Source organism: Cherax quadricarinatus, chromosome 18 (genome assembly GCF_038502225.1).
Source record: "Cherax quadricarinatus isolate ZL_2023a chromosome 18, ASM3850222v1, whole genome shotgun sequence".
In the NCBI taxonomy this organism is placed as follows: Eukaryota; Metazoa; Arthropoda; class Malacostraca; order Decapoda; family Parastacidae; genus Cherax; species Cherax quadricarinatus.
In genome coordinates this window covers 7,710,387-7,728,790 of record NC_091309.1, presented here as the reverse complement: position 1 = coordinate 7,728,790, position 18,404 = coordinate 7,710,387, and the positions used below count along the sequence as shown (strand labels likewise).

Here is an 18,404-nt window from a genome sequence, read left to right as displayed (position 1 = left end):
AATTTTGTGACAACTGCACCTAAACACAACTCACATCATATGACTTAAGACTGATATGTACATAGATAACAACATAATAATATGACTTAAGACTGCTATGTACATAGGTAACAACATAATAATATGACTTAAGACTGCTATGTACATAGGTAACAACATAATAATATGACTTAAGACTGCTATGTACATAGGTAACAACATAATAATATGACTCAAGACTATGTACATAGATAACAACATAATAATATGACTTAAGACTGCTATGTACATAGGTAACAACATAATAATATGACTCAAGACTATGTACATAGATAACAACATAATAATAAATCTAATTTGAATGGATCACAGTTGATCAATCAGCCTTAACAGATCAGGCGTTAGAGAGTAATTCTCATAGTACAAGTCCATCTCCATCATGCATGTAGTCCCATCTTTCTACATACAATAATATGCGTATTATCTACACATAATACTACAACACACTGGACAAGCAACTGTCCATCACTTCCAATCAATATACTGCCCTACCCTCACTCTGCACAGTGATGTAGGCAAACCCCCCCCCCCCTTGAATACCTTATCCATCATTCACTACTACCTTGAAGGAACATGAGTACTATATGAATAGTGTATAGTCCATGACACACAAAAAACCTGGCCAGCTCGACAGGTGCTTGCACCCGTGGTCCATACATTATTCACTCACGCATCACTCATCCAACACACACGCAAACATTTGTTGTCATCCATTACCAGGGAGGCGACCCTGTTTTCACCCATGACTTCCCTGCCCCAGCAACACTTTCCAATCGTACCCTCCCCTCCCTCGTATATTACAAGTCTAATAAAACCTGTAACGTAAGTTGCCTATATCCCTCTGAAAAATCCCTCACCCACCTCCTCCCATAAATTTCCTTATTTCTACATACCGTTTCATAGAACGTTACCGCTAACACCCTCCTCTTCACCTCACTGACCTGTTTCCCCCGCAATCCCCACACTATATATATATAATCTGCCATAATGTACCCCACAGCTCTGATTACACTTTCCTCCCAACCCCCCACGTCGAGACTTAATGCTCTCAATACAGAAATTCCTTGACCTCCTATCCTATATATCACCCTATTTAACCACCCCTTGACACTCCTCAGTCCATCACAAAAATATACTACATGAAAAGCCGACAAATACCGATAGGTAGGGTAAAACAAAAACACAAGTGGTGCCAGAGGTGTTTGTTCACGTAATTTCCCAGGAAGACTGCTGCTGTCTATTTCTCATGCGTATGGGATAGGCTACTCTGAGAGACAGCAAGTCCCATGTAATAGTAACTCCAGGTCTGGAACGAAACCTCTGAAGCTGCAGTTGCTGATGAACCAATAATGGAATACCTGATAATATCCTCTTTGCCTACTGAAGTCTCCCACCTCAGGCTGACAGATTTCATCACTATATAAATGGAAGACAGGAATAAATAAAGGGGATGTAAATAGTGTGCTGAAAATATCTAGCCTAGACAGGACTCGCAGCAATGGTTTTAAGTTGGAAAAATTCAGATTCAGGAAGGATATAGGAAAGTACTGGTTTGGTAATAGAGTTGTGGATGAGTGGAACAAACTCCCAAGTACCGTTATAGAGGCCAGAACGTTGTGTAGCTTTAAAAATAGGTTGGATAAATACATGAGTGGATGTGGGTGGGTGTGAGTTAGACCTGATAGCTTGTGCTACCAGGTCGGTTGCCGTGTTCCTCCCTTAAGTCAATGTGACCTGACCTGACTAGGTTGGGTGCATTGGCTTAAGCCGGTAGGAGACTTGGACCTGCCTCGCATGGGCCAGTAGGCCTTCTGCAGTGTTCCTTCGTTCTTATGTTCTTATGTTCTTATGTATGTGACCATTCCTGTTGGATGGAACATTTAATGGAAACAGCTAACTTTTGCTCTCACTGTGTAACTATCTTACGGAGCAGGGTAGCAGCACACTGAAGATGTATTCAGTTTTGATAAAATAAGAACAATGTCTACACAGGCGAGACTTTCAGAATTAGGGGGCACAAAGATGACTGGAGGACTAAAATCAACAATTCTCACATAACGCATCGTAGCCTGTTAGTACTGAAAATGCAACGATAATCAAGGAGCCAAAAACAAACGAGAGGAGGTATGCGTATGTAACACCCAGCCAGATTCAAATGTTAGTGAAAAGATTTTCTCCCAGGGTAAGCCTTTATTAGATAAACATTTCGTCTACACAGAGGCTCAATCAAGTCAACGTTTCGTCCACACGCTTAATCAAATGCGTTTCGCCCATAGGTGTTTTATCAAGTCAACGTTTCGCCACACAGTGGCTTTATCCCATCCACGTTTTGCCTAAGTACATTAACAAGTCAATATACTTAGCAATGCTAGATTAGGCTGTTATGCAAGTTTTAGCGTAAAAAATTAAATTGGTGTACTCAAAATTTCCATAGGCATATTTAAACTGTTTTACCCGGGTTTAACATTAGCCTATTTTAGAAATTAAAATATGCTTTACGTTGGCTCACACCGAATTTGCTTTCTCATGCAGTCGACAGGACTTAAACCTCACTAAGTGAACTGAACCATTACACAAATTTAGTTGTCCTAACCCAATGAAATTATCAAAATTGATGTCAAATGTGGACGCAGCCTCAAAGATTTTTGGCAGCGTGTCATTAACAGCAGTGTGATATATCTGGCAGTGTTCGTTTGAACGTATGTCTAAAATGATGGATTTCCTGAGTGTTCTAGTACGAGATCGTTCCTCTTCACACACTTAACACTGTGCAAAAAAAAAAAGTGTTATGTATAAGTTGTTGAATAATAGCGTTGATTTACCTGGAGAGGGGTTTCGGGGGTCAATGCCCCCCGCGGCCCAGTCTAAGACCAGGCCTCATGGTGGATCAGGGTCTGATCAACCAGGCTGTTGCTGCTGGCCGCACGCAAACTGACGTACGAACCACAGCCCGGTTGGTCAGGTACTGACTTTAGGTGCCTGTCCATTGCCTTCTTGAAGACAGCGAGGGATCTATTGGTAATCCCCCTTATGTATGCCGGGAGGCAACTGAACTGTCTTGGGCCCCGGACACTTATTGTGTTGTCTCTCAGTGTACTTGTGGCGCCCCTGCTTTCCAATAGGGGAATGTTGCATCTCCTGTCGAGTCTTTTGCTTTCATGGGGAGTGATTTTCGTGTGCTGGTTTGGTTATTTAGAACTTTTCGCTGCCTTTATTCAATGATCAAATTCCCCTTCCCATATGGGATCATGATCTTACTAAACCACTGCGGCCACCTTAGTTTTTACCCTATGAAATCATGTAAAGTGAATAAATTAATAAATTAAACGAAGATCTCTGACAAGTCAAGGTAAATGCATCAGTTTTGTATAATAAATCAAAGTTAATACCTCAGCTTTGTATAATAAATCAAGGTAAATAAATTAATTTTGTATAATAATTATATACATTAGTTCTGTATAAATCAAGGTAAATACATTAGTTGTATAAAAAATAAAGGTAAATACATTAGTTCCGTATAATAAATCAAGGTAAATACATTAGTTCTGTATAATCAAGGTAAATACATTAATTCTGTATAATCAAGGTAAATACATCAGATTTGTATAATAAATCAAGGTTAATACCTCAGTTTTGTATAATAAATCAAGGTAAATACATTAGTTCTGTATAATCAAGGTAAATACATCAGTTTTGTATAATAAATCAAGGAAAGTACATTAGTTCTGCATAATAAATCGACTGACTTCATGTCCGTTGCAAGGAAGATGTCGGGTACAATTCCTTGGATCAAGAACCTCTCACCAGCGTCAAGAAACATCCCAAGAGAGAATAAAAGAAGCAGGAATGGCTACATGCACAGTTGCTCCTGAACTTACCTGTAAATCACGTTGGTTCCTCGAGGTGAGGGAGAAGTGATCAGTCGGCGCCACTTCTCATGTCAGTAGCTCCTCTCACTTGCACTTCCCGTCCCTCCCAATACTCTGTGTTGTTCTCTAGTGTCTTAGGAATAATGTCACTGCGACTACGTCAATAATAGTATCTGGGTACCATAGTAAAACTCACTTCTAGTACACAACACAACCGCAACGTTGAAATCTTCCAGCAGTAATGGCGGCTCCCCCTCACGTGCCTTCGTGTATATTTAAATACACAGTATATATTACACATGTTACACAGTGCTACTCCAAACTTATACCACTATCGTGTCAAAAATTTTATCGTGTCTATTTTTCTCCTATCCACCAAGAACTTGTTTATATTGACGAATTTTCCGGCAGTAACAAACGTTTTGAATTCAGCAGTTGCTGGGCTAAAGCAACTACCATTATATTACAATAATAATGCTTGCTACTTTAAATTGCATTGTTGTAATGTATATTCCATAATTATTCCATCCTTTATGAAACTGTAAAAAAAAAATCTTTTATGATTACTTTAAAAAAATCCATAGTAGCTCAGCTGAAAAAAAATACTTGAAGGCAAATCTTAGTCTAGCAGTGATATTGACCCAGGAAAGTATTCCGGGGATCAACGCCCCCGCGGCCCGGTCCATGACCAAGCCTCCCGGTGGATCAGGGCCTGATTAACTAGGGTGTTACTGCTGGCCGCACGTAGTCCAACGTACGAACCACAGCCCGGTTGATCCGGCACAAACTTTAGGTATCTGTCCAGCTTCCTCTTGAAGACTGGTGAAGGCTGGTGAGGGCTGTTGAACAGTCTTGGGCCCCTGACACTTACTGTGTTTTCTCTTAGTGTACTAATAGTGCCCCTACTTTTCATTAGGCGTATGTTGCATCGCCTGCAACATACAGTCCCTTTAGGATTTTCGAAGTAGTTAAGGTGTTTGGTGGAATTTATATGTGCAGTAAAGGTTCTCTGTACATTCTCCAGATCTGGAAAAAAAATTCACCTGCCTTGAATGGAGATGTTAATGAACAGCAGTATTCCAGCCTAGAAGGAAAAAGTGATTTAAAAAGGATCATCATTGGCTTGGCATCTCTTGTTTCCAATGTTCTCATTATCCATCCTATCAGTTTCCTCACAGATGTAATAGTGGCATTGTTTTGGTCCTTGAAGGTGGCTCTGCGCCTTGCTGCCCCAATTCACACGGAATATACGTGTATTTGCAGCGATGCGCAAGCCGACCAATATGGTCTACATGGTCTTAACTGTTCCAAAACCAAGGATTGGCATGCAAGACACACTGAGATCGACGACATCATAAAGAGAACCCTTGCTACAGCTGGATGCCCAGCTGAGAGGGAGCCCCGATCACTAGCAGCCAACAATACCCACAACCCAGTAAACTGCCCCGACGGGATCACCATCTATTCTTTGAAGAATGGCAAGCTCTTAGCATGGGACTATACCTGTGTGTCCACACTGGCTGACACCTACATCCATCACAGTGTTGGGCGACAGGGAGGAGCTGCTGACCACAGGGAGGAGTACAAGATCAGCAAGTACAGGGACATAAGCCAACAGTATCAATTTGTCCAAGTGGGATCAGAGACCTTGGGATCATGGGGAAAAAATGCCACACGTTTCCTTAAAGAATTGGGTTCCAGACTCATCGACACCACCAGGGACCCAAGGGCAGCCACTTTCATGTTCCAGCGCCTCAGCGTGGCCATCCAGAGGGGAAATGCTTGCTGCATACTTAGCTCGCGTCCGGTTTCGGAGGAGCTGGAGGAAATCCATAATCTTTAACATATTGTATCATTGTATTCATATTTGTGTTTTCTGTAAATGTATTCTGTCTATCAATAAATTTTGCCATAGAATATAAAATACAGGGGGTGGTAGGAGAAGAAAATATTCAAACAGCTCCGGGGAGAACCTTGAGTTTTCCCTGAGGTACGTTTATTGTCTTCTCTGAGGACGAGGGTCCCAGTAAACTTATAGAGGTGGTACCACCCTATATATATATATATATATATATATATATATATATATATATATATATATATATATATATATATATATATATATATATATATATATATATATATATATATATATAATATATAAATATATATATGTTGTGCCGAATATGTAAAACTGGTCTATTAGCAAGAACTCGTTTAAAATTAAGTCCTTTCTGAAATTTTCTCTTATACATTTAAAGATATATTTTTTTCATTAAGGTTGATGTAAAAATTTATAATTTTGCACCAAAAGAATCTTAGAAAACTTACCTAACCTTATTATAACAAGAACAATTTATTTTACCCTAACCCAACTATACATATTTTCGATTTCTTTACAATAATTTAATACTAAACAAACACAGTGAAATATATTTTTTTCGTTAGGTTCAGAATAATTTTGGCGAAATTATTGCATACACAAATTTTCACTTGTCCTATATGGCAAGATGAGCGTTGCTATTTAAGCCAAGATGGCAAGTTCTGCCTATTCGGCACGACATATATATATATATATATATATATATATATATATATATATATATATATATATATATATATATATATATATATATATATATACAAGGAGTTCGCGAGAACATGCGAAATATACACAAACACTGATCTCTGGCTGAAGGAGACTCGAACCTACGAACCTTAGGACAAGGTACGCAGTGCTTTACCAATCTACCCACACTGGACAATACCTTGGCGTGTAGCATGCGCTACACGTTTGATCCAAGGCAGCCAGCTTTCAGGAAGAAGGCTTACAGCTTTTCATCTCATCCCCTGCATGCATCAGCCTTACTAGAGATTTGAACAATGCAAGGAATTCGCGAGAGCATGCGAAATATACACAAACACTGATCTCTGGCTGAAGGAGACTCGAACCTACGAACCTTAGGACAAGGTAAGCAGTGCTTTACCAATCTACCCACACTGGACAATACCTTGGCGTGTAGCATGCGCTACACGTTTGATCCAAGGCAGCCAGCTTTCAGGGAGAAGGCTTACAGCTTTTCATCTCATCCCCTGCATGCATCAGCCTTACTAGAGATTTGAACAATGCAAGGAATTCGCGAGAGCATGCGAAATATACACAAACACTGATCTCTGGCTGAAGGAGACTCGAACCTACGAACTTTAGGACAAGGTACGCAGTGCTTTACCAATCTACCCACACTGGACAATACCTTGGCGTGTAGCATGCGCTACACGTTTGATCCAAGGCAGCCAGCTTTCAGGGAGAAGGCTTACAGCTTTTCATCTCATCCCCTGCATGCATCAGCCTTACTAGAGATTTGAACAATGCAAGGAATTCGCGAGAGCATGCGAAATATACACAAACACTGATCTCTGGCTGAAGGAGACTCGAACCTACGAACCTTAGGACAAGGTACGCAGTGCTTTACCAATCTACCCACACTGGACAATACCTTGGCGTGTAGCATGCGCTACACGTTTGATCCAAGGCAGCCAGCTTTCAGGGAGAAGGCTTACAGCTTTTCATATCATATATATATATATATATATATATATATATATATATATATATATATATGCAAAACAACCACTCTGAAAGAATAGAGAAATTCCAAGCGCTTTCGTGACTACTCACATTATCAAGGAACTATGAAAGTGAAGCATCCAAGGAAGCTATATAAGGGGTCGGCCAGCACCTCACTATCAGATCCCACAACGGTTAAACACGTGACGCGCGGCGAGCCAACTTGGATAGGTCCTTTGCAAAACTCACCCTCAAGCTATTTATTTGTCCAGTGTATTATTAAATTCTTCCCAAATTCTATTAATTATAAATGGATCTAATTTATATAAACCAAAGGAAATATTCATATTATTGTCAAAACTGCTTTTTATGAAACAAGATTCAATTATATTCCTGTCGACCATGGACTTGCTTGATACTACTTTCTCAACTTTTTGAAAATCAATTGGATGGTTAAAATCTCTTACATGAATAAATAGAGCATTGGAATCTTGTCCAGTTCTAGTGCTATATTTATGTTGTTTTAATCTTAGTTCGAGATTTTTACCAGTTTGACCGTAATAAACTTTATCGCAAATTTTACAAGGAATCGTAAAGACACATCCATCAGCATTTTGGGGGGAATTCTTAATCAAAAGTTTTTTTTACTGTATCAAGATTTTTGAATACAACTTTAATATTAAAAGTCTTAAGAAGAGAAGGCATATCAACCAAGTTTTCATGGTAAGGGAGAACCAACATATTTTTAGTTGAATAAGGCTGGTTGCCCTTTTTTGGATTATAAAAAGTGTTCCTAGCAACTTTAAAAGATTTATCAATTACATTTCTTGGGTATTTTAAATCATTACCTATTTCATAAATTTTGGATATTTCCTCATCTATGAACTCAGGACTACAAATTCGTAAAGCTCTCAAAAACATTGATGAAAAAACAGACAGTTTGACTCTATCTTGATGCGAGGAATAATAGTGGACATAGGAACAGTTATTTGTAGGTTTTCTGTAAATTTTAAATTTGAATTCATTATTACCCTTAATAATTAAAACATCTAGAAAAGGCAATGAGTTATTTTCTTCAAACTCAACCACCACTACCCCACCATCCTCCACCACCCCACCATCCTCCACCACCCCACCATCCTAAACCACCCCACCATCCTCCACTCCCCACCATCCTCCACCAACCCACCATCCTCCACCGCCCCACCATCCTCCACAACCCCACTATCCTCCACCACCCCACCATCCTCCACTACCCCACCATCCTCCACCACCCCACCATCGTCCACCACCCCACCATCGTCCACTAACCCACCATCCTCCACCACTCCACCATCGTCCACCACCCCACCATCCTCCACCACCCCACCATCCTCCACTACCCCACCATCCTCCACCAACCCACCATCCTCCACCACCCCACCATCGTCCACAACCCCACCATCGTCCACCACCCCACCATCCTCCACCGCCCCAGCATCCTCCACCACCCCACCATCCTCCATCACCCCACCGTCCTCCACTACCCCACCATCCTCAATACCACCCCAACATCCTCAACACCATCCCAACATCCTCGACACCACCTCAACATTCTCAACACTACCCCAACACCCTGAACACCACCCAAACATCCGCAACACCTCCCCAACATCCTCAACCACCCCACCATCCTCCACCAACCCACCATCCTCCACACCCCACCATCCTCCACCACCCCACCATCCTCAACCACCCCACCATCCCCCACCACCCCACCATCGTCCACCACCCCACCATCGTCCACCAACCCAACATCCTCCACCACCCCACCCTCCTCCACAACCCCACCATCCTCCACCACCCCACCATCGTCCACCAACCCACAATCCTCCACCACCCCACAATCCTCCACCACCGCACCATCCTCCACCACCCCACCATCCTCCACCACCCCACCATCGTCCACCACCCCACCATCGTCCACCAACCCACCATGCTCCACCACCCCACCATCCTCCACCACCCCACCATCCTCCACCACCCCACCATCGTCCACCGCCCCACCATCGTCCACCAACCCACCATCCTCCACCACCCCACCATCGTCCACCACCCCACCATCCTCCACCACCCGACCATCCTCCACCACCCCACCATCGTCCTCCACCCCACTATCGTCCGCCAACCCACTATCCTCCACCACCCTACCATCGTCCACCACCCCACCATCGTCCACCAACCCACCATCCTCCACCACACCACCATCCTCCACCACCCCACCATCGTCCACCACCCCACCATCCTCCACCAACCCACCATCCTCCACCACCCCACCATCCTCCACCACCCCACCATCGTCCACCAACCCACCATCCTCCACCACCCCACCATCCTCCACCACCCCAACATCCTCCACCGCCCCACCATCGTCCACCAACCCACCATCCTCCACCACCCCACCATCCTCCACCACCCCACCATCCTCCACCACCCCACCATCGTCCACCAACCCACCATCCTCCACCACCCCACCATCGTCCACCACCCCACCATCCTCCACCACCCTACCATCCTCCACCACCCCACCATCGTCCTCCACCCCACTATCGTCCTCCAACCCACTATCCTCCACCACCCCACGATCGTCCACCACCCCACCATCCTCCACCAACCCACCATCCTCCACCACACCACCATCCTCCACCATCCCACCATCCTCCACCACCCCACCATCGTCCACCAACCCACCATCCTCCACCACCCCACCATGCACCACCACCCCACCATCGTCCACCACCCCACCATCGTCCACCACCCCACCATCCACTACCACCCCACCATCGTCCACCAACCACCATCCTCCACCACCCCACCATCCTCCACCACCCCACCATCCTCCACCCACCCACCATCCTCCACCACCCCACCATCGTCCACTAACCCACCATCCTCCACCACTCCACCATCGTCCACCACCCCACCATCCTGCACCACCCCACCATCGTCCACCACCCCACCATCCACCACCACCCCAACATACTCCACCACCCCACCATCCTCCACCACCCCACCATCCTCCACCATCCTCCACTAACCCACTATCCTCCACCAACCCACCATCCTCCACCACCCCACCATCCTCCACCACCCCACCATCCTCCACCACCCCACCATCCTCCACCACCCCACCATCCTCCACTACCCCACCATCCTCCACCAACCCACCATCCTCCACCACCCCACCATCCTCCACCACCCCACCATCCTCCACCACCCCACCATCCTCCACCGCCCCACCATCCTCCACCACCCCACCATCGTCCACCACCCCACCATCGTCCACCACCCCACCATCCTCCACCAACCCACCATCCTCCACGACCCCACCATCCTCCACCACCCCACCATCGTCCACCACCCCACCATCGTCCACCAACCCACCATCCTCTACTACCCCACCATCCTCCACCACCCCATCATCCTCCACCACCCCACCATCGTCCACCAACCCACCATCCTACACCACCCCACCATCGTCCACCACCCCACCAACCTCCACCACCCCACCGTCCTCCACCACCCCACCATCGTCTTCCACCCCACCATCGTCCGCCAACTCACTATCCTCCACCACCCCACCATCGTCCACCACCCCACCATCGTCCACCAACTCACCATCCTCCACCACCCCACCATCCTCCACCACTCCACCATCCTCCACCACCCCACCATCCTCCACCAACCCACCATCCTCCACCACCCCACCATCCTCCACCAACCCACCATCCTCCACCACCCCCACCATCCTCCACCACCCCACCATCCTCCACAACCCCTCCATCCTCCACCACCCCACCATGCTCCACCACCCCACCATCGTCCACCACCCCACCATCGTCCACCACCCCACCCTCCTCCACCACCCCACCATCGTCCACGAACCCACCATCCTCCACCACCCCAACATCCTCCACCACCCCACCGTCCTCCACCAACCCACCATCCTCCACCACCCCACCATCGTCCACGAACCCACCATCCTCCACCACCCCACCATCGTCCACCACCCCACCATCGTCCACCACCCCAACATCCTCAACACCACCCCACCATCATCAACACCACCCCAACATCCTCCACCACCCCACTATCCTCCACCATCCTCCACTACCCCACCATCCTCCACCAACCCACCGTCCTCCACCACCCGACCATCTTCCACCACCCCACCATCCTCCACCACCCCACCATCCTCCACCACCCCACCATCCTCCACCACCCCACCATCCTCCACTACCCCACCATCCTCCACCGCCCCACCATCCTCCACCACCCCTCCATCCTCCACCACCCCACCATCCTCCACCACCCCACCATCCTCCACTACCCCACCATCCTCTACCAACCCACCATCCTCCACCACCCCACCATCCTCCACCACGCCACCATCCCCCACCAACCCACCATCCTCCACCACCCCACCATCCACCACCACCCCACCATCCTCCACTACCCCACCATCCTCCACCAACCCACCATCCTCCACCACCCACCATCCTCCACTACCCCACCATCCTCCACCAACATCCTCCCCACCATCCTCCACCAACGTTCTCCCCACGATCCTCCAACATCCTTCCCACCATCCTCCTCCCCACCATCCTCCACCAACCCTCCATCCTCCACCGCCCCACCATCCTCCACCATCCCACTATCCTCCACCACCCCACCATCCTCCACTACCCCACCATCCTCCACTACCCCACCATCATCCACCACCCCCACCATCCCTCCACCATCCTCCACCCCACCATCCTCCACCACCCCACCATCCTCCACCACCCCACCATCCTCCACCACCCCACCATCCTCCACCACCCCACCACCACCCCACCATCCTCCACCACCCCACCATCCTCCACCACCCCACCATCCTCCACCACCCCACCATCCTCCACCACCCCACCATCCTCCACCACCCCCACCTCCTCCACCACCCCACCATCCTCCACCACCCCACCTCCACCCTCCACCACCCCACCATCCTCCACCACCCCACCATCCTCCACCACCCCACCTCCTCCACCACCCCACCATCCTCCACCACCCCACCATCCTCCACCACCCCACCATCCTCCACCACCCCACCTCCTCCACCACCCCACCATCCTCCACCACCCCACCATCCTCCACTACCCCACCATCATCCACCACCCCACCATCCTCCATCACCCCACCATCCTCCACCACCCCACCATCCTCCACCACCCCACCATCCTCCACCACCCCACCATCCTCCACCACCCCACCATCCTACACCACCCCACCATCCTCCACCATTCCACCTCCTCCACCACTCCACCTCCTCCACCACTCCACCTCCTCCACCACTCCACCTCCTCCACCACTCCACCTACTCCACCACTCCACCTCCTCCACCACTCCACCTTCTCCACCACTCCACCTCCTCCACCACTCCACCTCCTCCACCACTCCACCTTCTCCACCACTCCACCTCCTCCTCCAATCCACCTCCTCCACCACTCCACCTTCTCCAGCACTCCACCTTCTCCACCACTCCGCCTCCTCCACCACTCCACCTCCTCCACCACTCCACCTCCTCCACCACTCCACCTCCTCCACCACTCCACCTCCTCCACCACTCCACCTTCTCCACCACTCCACCTCCTCCACCACTCCACCTTCTCCACCACTCCACCTTCTCCACCACTCCACCTCCTCCACCACTCCACCTTCTCCACCACTCCACCTCCTCCACCACTCCACCTACTCCACCACTCCACCTCCTCCACCACTCCACCTTCTCCACCACTCCACCTCCACCCCCACCCCCCCATCCTCCACCACCCCACCATCCTCCACCACCCCACCATCCTCCACCACCCCACCATCCTCCATCATTCCACCATCCTCCACCACCCCACCATCCTCCACCACCCCACCATCCTTCACCACCCCACCATCCTCCATCACCCCACCATCCACCACCCCACCATCCTCCATCACCCCACCATCCTCCACCACCCCACCATCCTCCACCACCCCACCTCCTCCACCACCCCACCATCCTCCACTCCCCACCATCCTCCACCACCCCACCATCCTCCATCACCCCACCATCCTCCACCACCCCACCAACCAGCACCACCCCACCAACCACCAACACCCCACCATCCTCCACCACCCCACCATCCTCCACCACCCCACCTCCTCCACCACCCCACCATCCTCCACCACCCCACCATCCTCCATCACCCCACCATCCTCCACCACCCCACCATCCTGCACCACCCCACCATCCTTCACCACCCCACCATCCTCCATCACCCCACCATCCTCCACCACCCCACCATCCTCCATCACCCCACCATCCTCCACCACCCCACCATCCTCCACCACCCCACCATCCTCCCACCCCACCATCCTTCACCACCCCTCCACCATCCTCCATCACCCCACCATCCTCCAACACCCCACCATCCTCCATCCCACCATCCTCCACCACCCCACCATCCTCCACCACCCCACCATCCTCCACCACCCCACCATCCTCCACCACCCCCACCTCCTCCACCATCCTCCACCACCCCACCATCCTCCACCACCCCACCATCGTCCATCACCCCACCAACTCCTCCATCACCCCACCAACTCCTCCATCACCCCACCAACTCCTCCATCACCCCACCAACTCCTCCATCAACCCACCAACTCCTCCATCACCCCACCAACTCCTCCATCACCCCACCATCCTCCACCTCCACAACATCCTCCACCACCCCACCCTCCTCCATCACCCCACCATCCTCCACCACCCCACCATCCTCCACCACCCCACCATCCTCCACCACCCCACCATCCTCCACCACCCCACCATCCTCCACCACCCCACCATCCTCCACCACCCCACCATCCTCCACCGCCAGCATCTCAGGCAGGGCGCCCAGCCATCCTATTAAAGACTATTACATTTAATGCATCTTCTGTCGATGCCTAATGTGATTAAACGTGTCTCGAAAATTTTTAATTAAATCATTTGGTAGAAAATATCCCTTTGGTTAGTTAAGAGAAGAGCGGAGGCGGGTTCAGTATTACCCCCTTCCCCTTCCCCCCTCCCTCTCCCCCACCGTTTCCCCTTACCCCCTCCTGCTTCCCCCTTCCTCTCTCCTTCCAGGACACCTCCCCCCCCCCCTCCAACCTACCGTTATATCCTAGAACTCAATGGAAATAATTTACTGACTTTTTTTTGGGGGGGGGGGGAGGTTATCTTAGTTAATTTACACTGTGTATGATAATTATACTTGTGTGTACCTGTGCCTAAATAAACCTATTTATTTACCTACTTATTCATCTACTTACCTACTTACTTATCTTTTTACCTACTTACGTAATTACCTACTTACTTACCTACTTACGTACTTACCTACCTACCTACCTACTTACTTACCTACTTCCTTATATACTTAGTTCCCCCATCAACCCTCCCTCCTTCCCCTCCCACGATTTCTCCCCCTCCCTCCCTCCCTCTCCTACCAACCCATCCCTCCCCCTGTCATCCCTCCTTCTTCCCCCTCCCGCGAATCCCCTCCTCCCGTACATCCCCCCTCCCCCACCATCCCTTGAAGGATTCCCTGAGTCTTGGTAATGCTTTTTCAAGGCAGACGGCCGCCCCAAAAGGGAGTTTAGAGTTCGCTGGTCTTCTCTTAATTTAGGCAAAGCTCCGGCGGTATCGTTTTTGCTCGGCCGTCCGTAAACGTGTAGGAGCAGGAGAAAAATGTACACGCCTCTGGGTGGGATCGGGATTATATTCTCTCTCTCTCTCTGTCTCTCTGTCTCTCTCTCTCTCTCTCTCTCTCTCTCTCTCTCTCTCTCTCTCTCTCTCTCTCTCTCTCTCTCTCTCTCTCTCTCTCTCTTTCTATCTATCTATCTATCTATCTATCTATCTATCTATCTATCTATCTCTATCTATCTCTTTCTATCTCTGTCTATCAATCTCTCTCTCTCTCTCTCCTTTACAAGGGGTTTTACAAGGTTAGGCTAAGGTTCCTAACTTTATTTACAAGCTAAGATCTGTTACACACATCAGTTCATTTGAAAGATTCTCTCTCTCTCTCTCTCTCTCTCTCTCTCTCTCTCTCTCTCTCTCTCTCTCTCTCTCTCTCTCTCTCTCTCTCTCTCTCTCTCTCTCTCTCTCTCTCTCTCTCTCTCATTCTCTTTCTCCCACGATTAAAAAATAAAAATCCTAGCAAACATCAAAACTGGTGTTTGTGTTGTAGGTGAGGAGGGAGAAGACAGGGAGGAAGGGTAGAGGAGAGGAGAGGAGGAAGAAGAAGGGAGGAGGAGGAGGAGGAGGAGGTGGAAGGAAGAACCAGGAGGGAGAGGATAATAAAAAAAACACACAAGCTTACACTCCTTTTGCCGACCACAGGTGCGATGGATTTTTTTTAATTACTCGTCGTGTCAATGTATTAAGCCGACTAGATTCTTCTTCCCCCTCCCCAACCCCCCTCCCCGCCCCCCGCCCTGCATGCCCCCCTCCCTCTACACATATACACCTCGAAGGACAATTTTAAGAGGGACGAGAAGACACGCTTAGCGATTGAAGAAAGGGAGGGGGGAGGGGGAGAAGACAAGCTTAGTGACTAGGGGAGGGACAAGACAAGCTTAGTGACCAGGGGAGGGGAAAAGACAAGCTTAGTGGCTAGGGAAGGGGGAGAAGACAAGCTTAGTGACTAGGGAAGGGGGAGAAGACATGCTTAGTGACTAGGGGAGGGGGAGAAGACTAGTTTAGTGACTCGGGGAGGGGAGGGGGAGAAGACGAGCTTAGTTACTAGGGAGGGGAGGGGGGCTAGACACGTTTGCCTACTCGGGAAGGGAAGATAGGAGGTGGAAGAGGAGGAAAATGAGTGATGGAAAGGAAGAGAGAATAAAGAAGAGAAAGATGATCGAGGTGATAATAATAATAATAATAATAATAATAATAATAATAATAATAATAATAATAATAATAATAATAATAATAATAATAATAATAATTATTATTATTATTATTATTATTATTATTATTATTATTATTATTATTATTATTATTATTATTATTATATACAATTAAGCGCTAAACCCGTATTGGTCATACAACAGAGCAAAATGCCACAAACAGCCGCATTCACACATAATTATTGCACTACTGGGCTAGCAAAGAGCTCGTGATCCAGGGAACTGGAGCTACCTTTCTCTAGTTGCTCTTGAATGGCACGCAAAAAAATTACCTCCCGCCCCGCGGAAAACCCTCACGGGTTTTTGAAGCTCCCCCTCCCCCACCGTGTACATGAGGCTCGATATACTACGATATAAGACATGGGCGCAGAATTAGCATACTCGCATGAGGCTTTTGCAGTCCTGCGTATATCTTGTAAGTAATTAAGTAAGTAAGTAATTATGTTTATTTAGCCACAGGTACACATAAGTACAATTATCATACGTAGTGTAAATTAACACATCAATCCGCATCAATTCACGTCAATAATCTCACATTGGTCGGTACTTTACAACTTTATGTTACTGAGAATAGAAGGAAAATGATTCTTCGTTTTCTCCTCTATCGTCCACAACTCTGCATCAATTTCCACCCAAAATTTAATCAGTTTCTCATTAGAGCGATCCGGATCCACGGGTAAAATTCCGCAGACACAGTGTGGAATTGTGGACGCTGGGGCGTTAAAACAATGGGAAAATATCCAGATTTTCATCAAATTTTAGGTGATCTTGAGCCTTGAACGGCTCTGCTTACCTTGGATGGGTTCGCTTCTCACCTCGACGTGAGTCATTATTAAAATTCCCATTAAAATCTGCGTGGCATCGCGGACACCAGCGTTGTGACAACACGCGGACGAACCCGACCAATGAACCCGTCCATGAGAGTCCGTGAACCCTGGCTTCGCTAAGATCAGTGACAGCTGCAGTAATAATCAAAGATGTTGATGGTGATATATATTTATATATACCTCTTTTAAGTGTTGAGAGTTGTGGATTTTTTTGTGTATCTAATTTGAACTAGGAATTGTTCTCCACGAGCTAATCTGATTGGACTTCCTACTCATTTCTGCAACACTGCAAGCTCCTGATGTGTTGATTGCAGCACGAAAGGCCTAGGGCTATCATTCAGCTCTCCCTGTGGTTGTTTTGCATATATATATATATATATATATATATATATATATATATATATATATATATATATATATATATATATATATATATATATATATATATAAAAACAAAGACGTACGGTAGTCTGTATATTTTGACCTCCAGCTGAGGTTCACTTCTACTGAAGAGGACCTCAGAGGACCTCCAGTCTCAGTGTTGATGATAACACATTCCTTTGTCTTTTCTTAATTATTTCATGTTTTATAATAAGTTAGGAATGAGAAAGCCTGTGCCCTTTGAAAAGTCTAACTATAACCTCGAGGTCACGTGACGTGGTCAGGTGGTCACACTCGAGGGTCATCAAGGGCAGGTGTTTAATCCTAGGAAGGAGGATCGAGCCTCTCTAGTTTCACACATTTTTTTCATAGGTGCTCTATAACCTCTATGGGTTTAATGCTTCCTCATAACAACAAGAATAACAATAATAAAAATAATAATAATAATATTATTATTAATAATAATATCAATAATAATAATAATAATATGACCAACAACAATAATAATAACAATAATAATAATAATAATAATAATAATAATAATAATAATAATAATAATAATAATAATAATAATAATAATAATAATAATAATAATAATAATATGACCAACAACAATAATAACAACAAAAACAATAATAATAAAAATAATAATAATAATAATAATAATAATAATAATAATAATAATAATAATAATAATAATAATAATAATAATAATAATAA

At 47.2% G+C, this 18,404-nt stretch overlaps 1 protein-coding gene across 1 annotated transcript in view; it reads right to left on the bottom strand.

Annotated features, from left to right (window-relative positions):
- dve (SATB1_N and homeodomain domain-containing protein dve) overlaps window positions 1-4,160 on the bottom strand; it is a 587,509-nt gene extending 583,349 nt beyond the window's left edge. The window contains exon 1 of the mRNA XM_053777528.2: window positions 3,918-4,160. The gene's annotated coding sequence lies outside the window, so the exon portion shown is untranslated. The remainder of the gene's footprint in view (window positions 1-3,917) is intronic.
- Window positions 4,161-18,404: the final 14,244 nt, after the last annotated feature.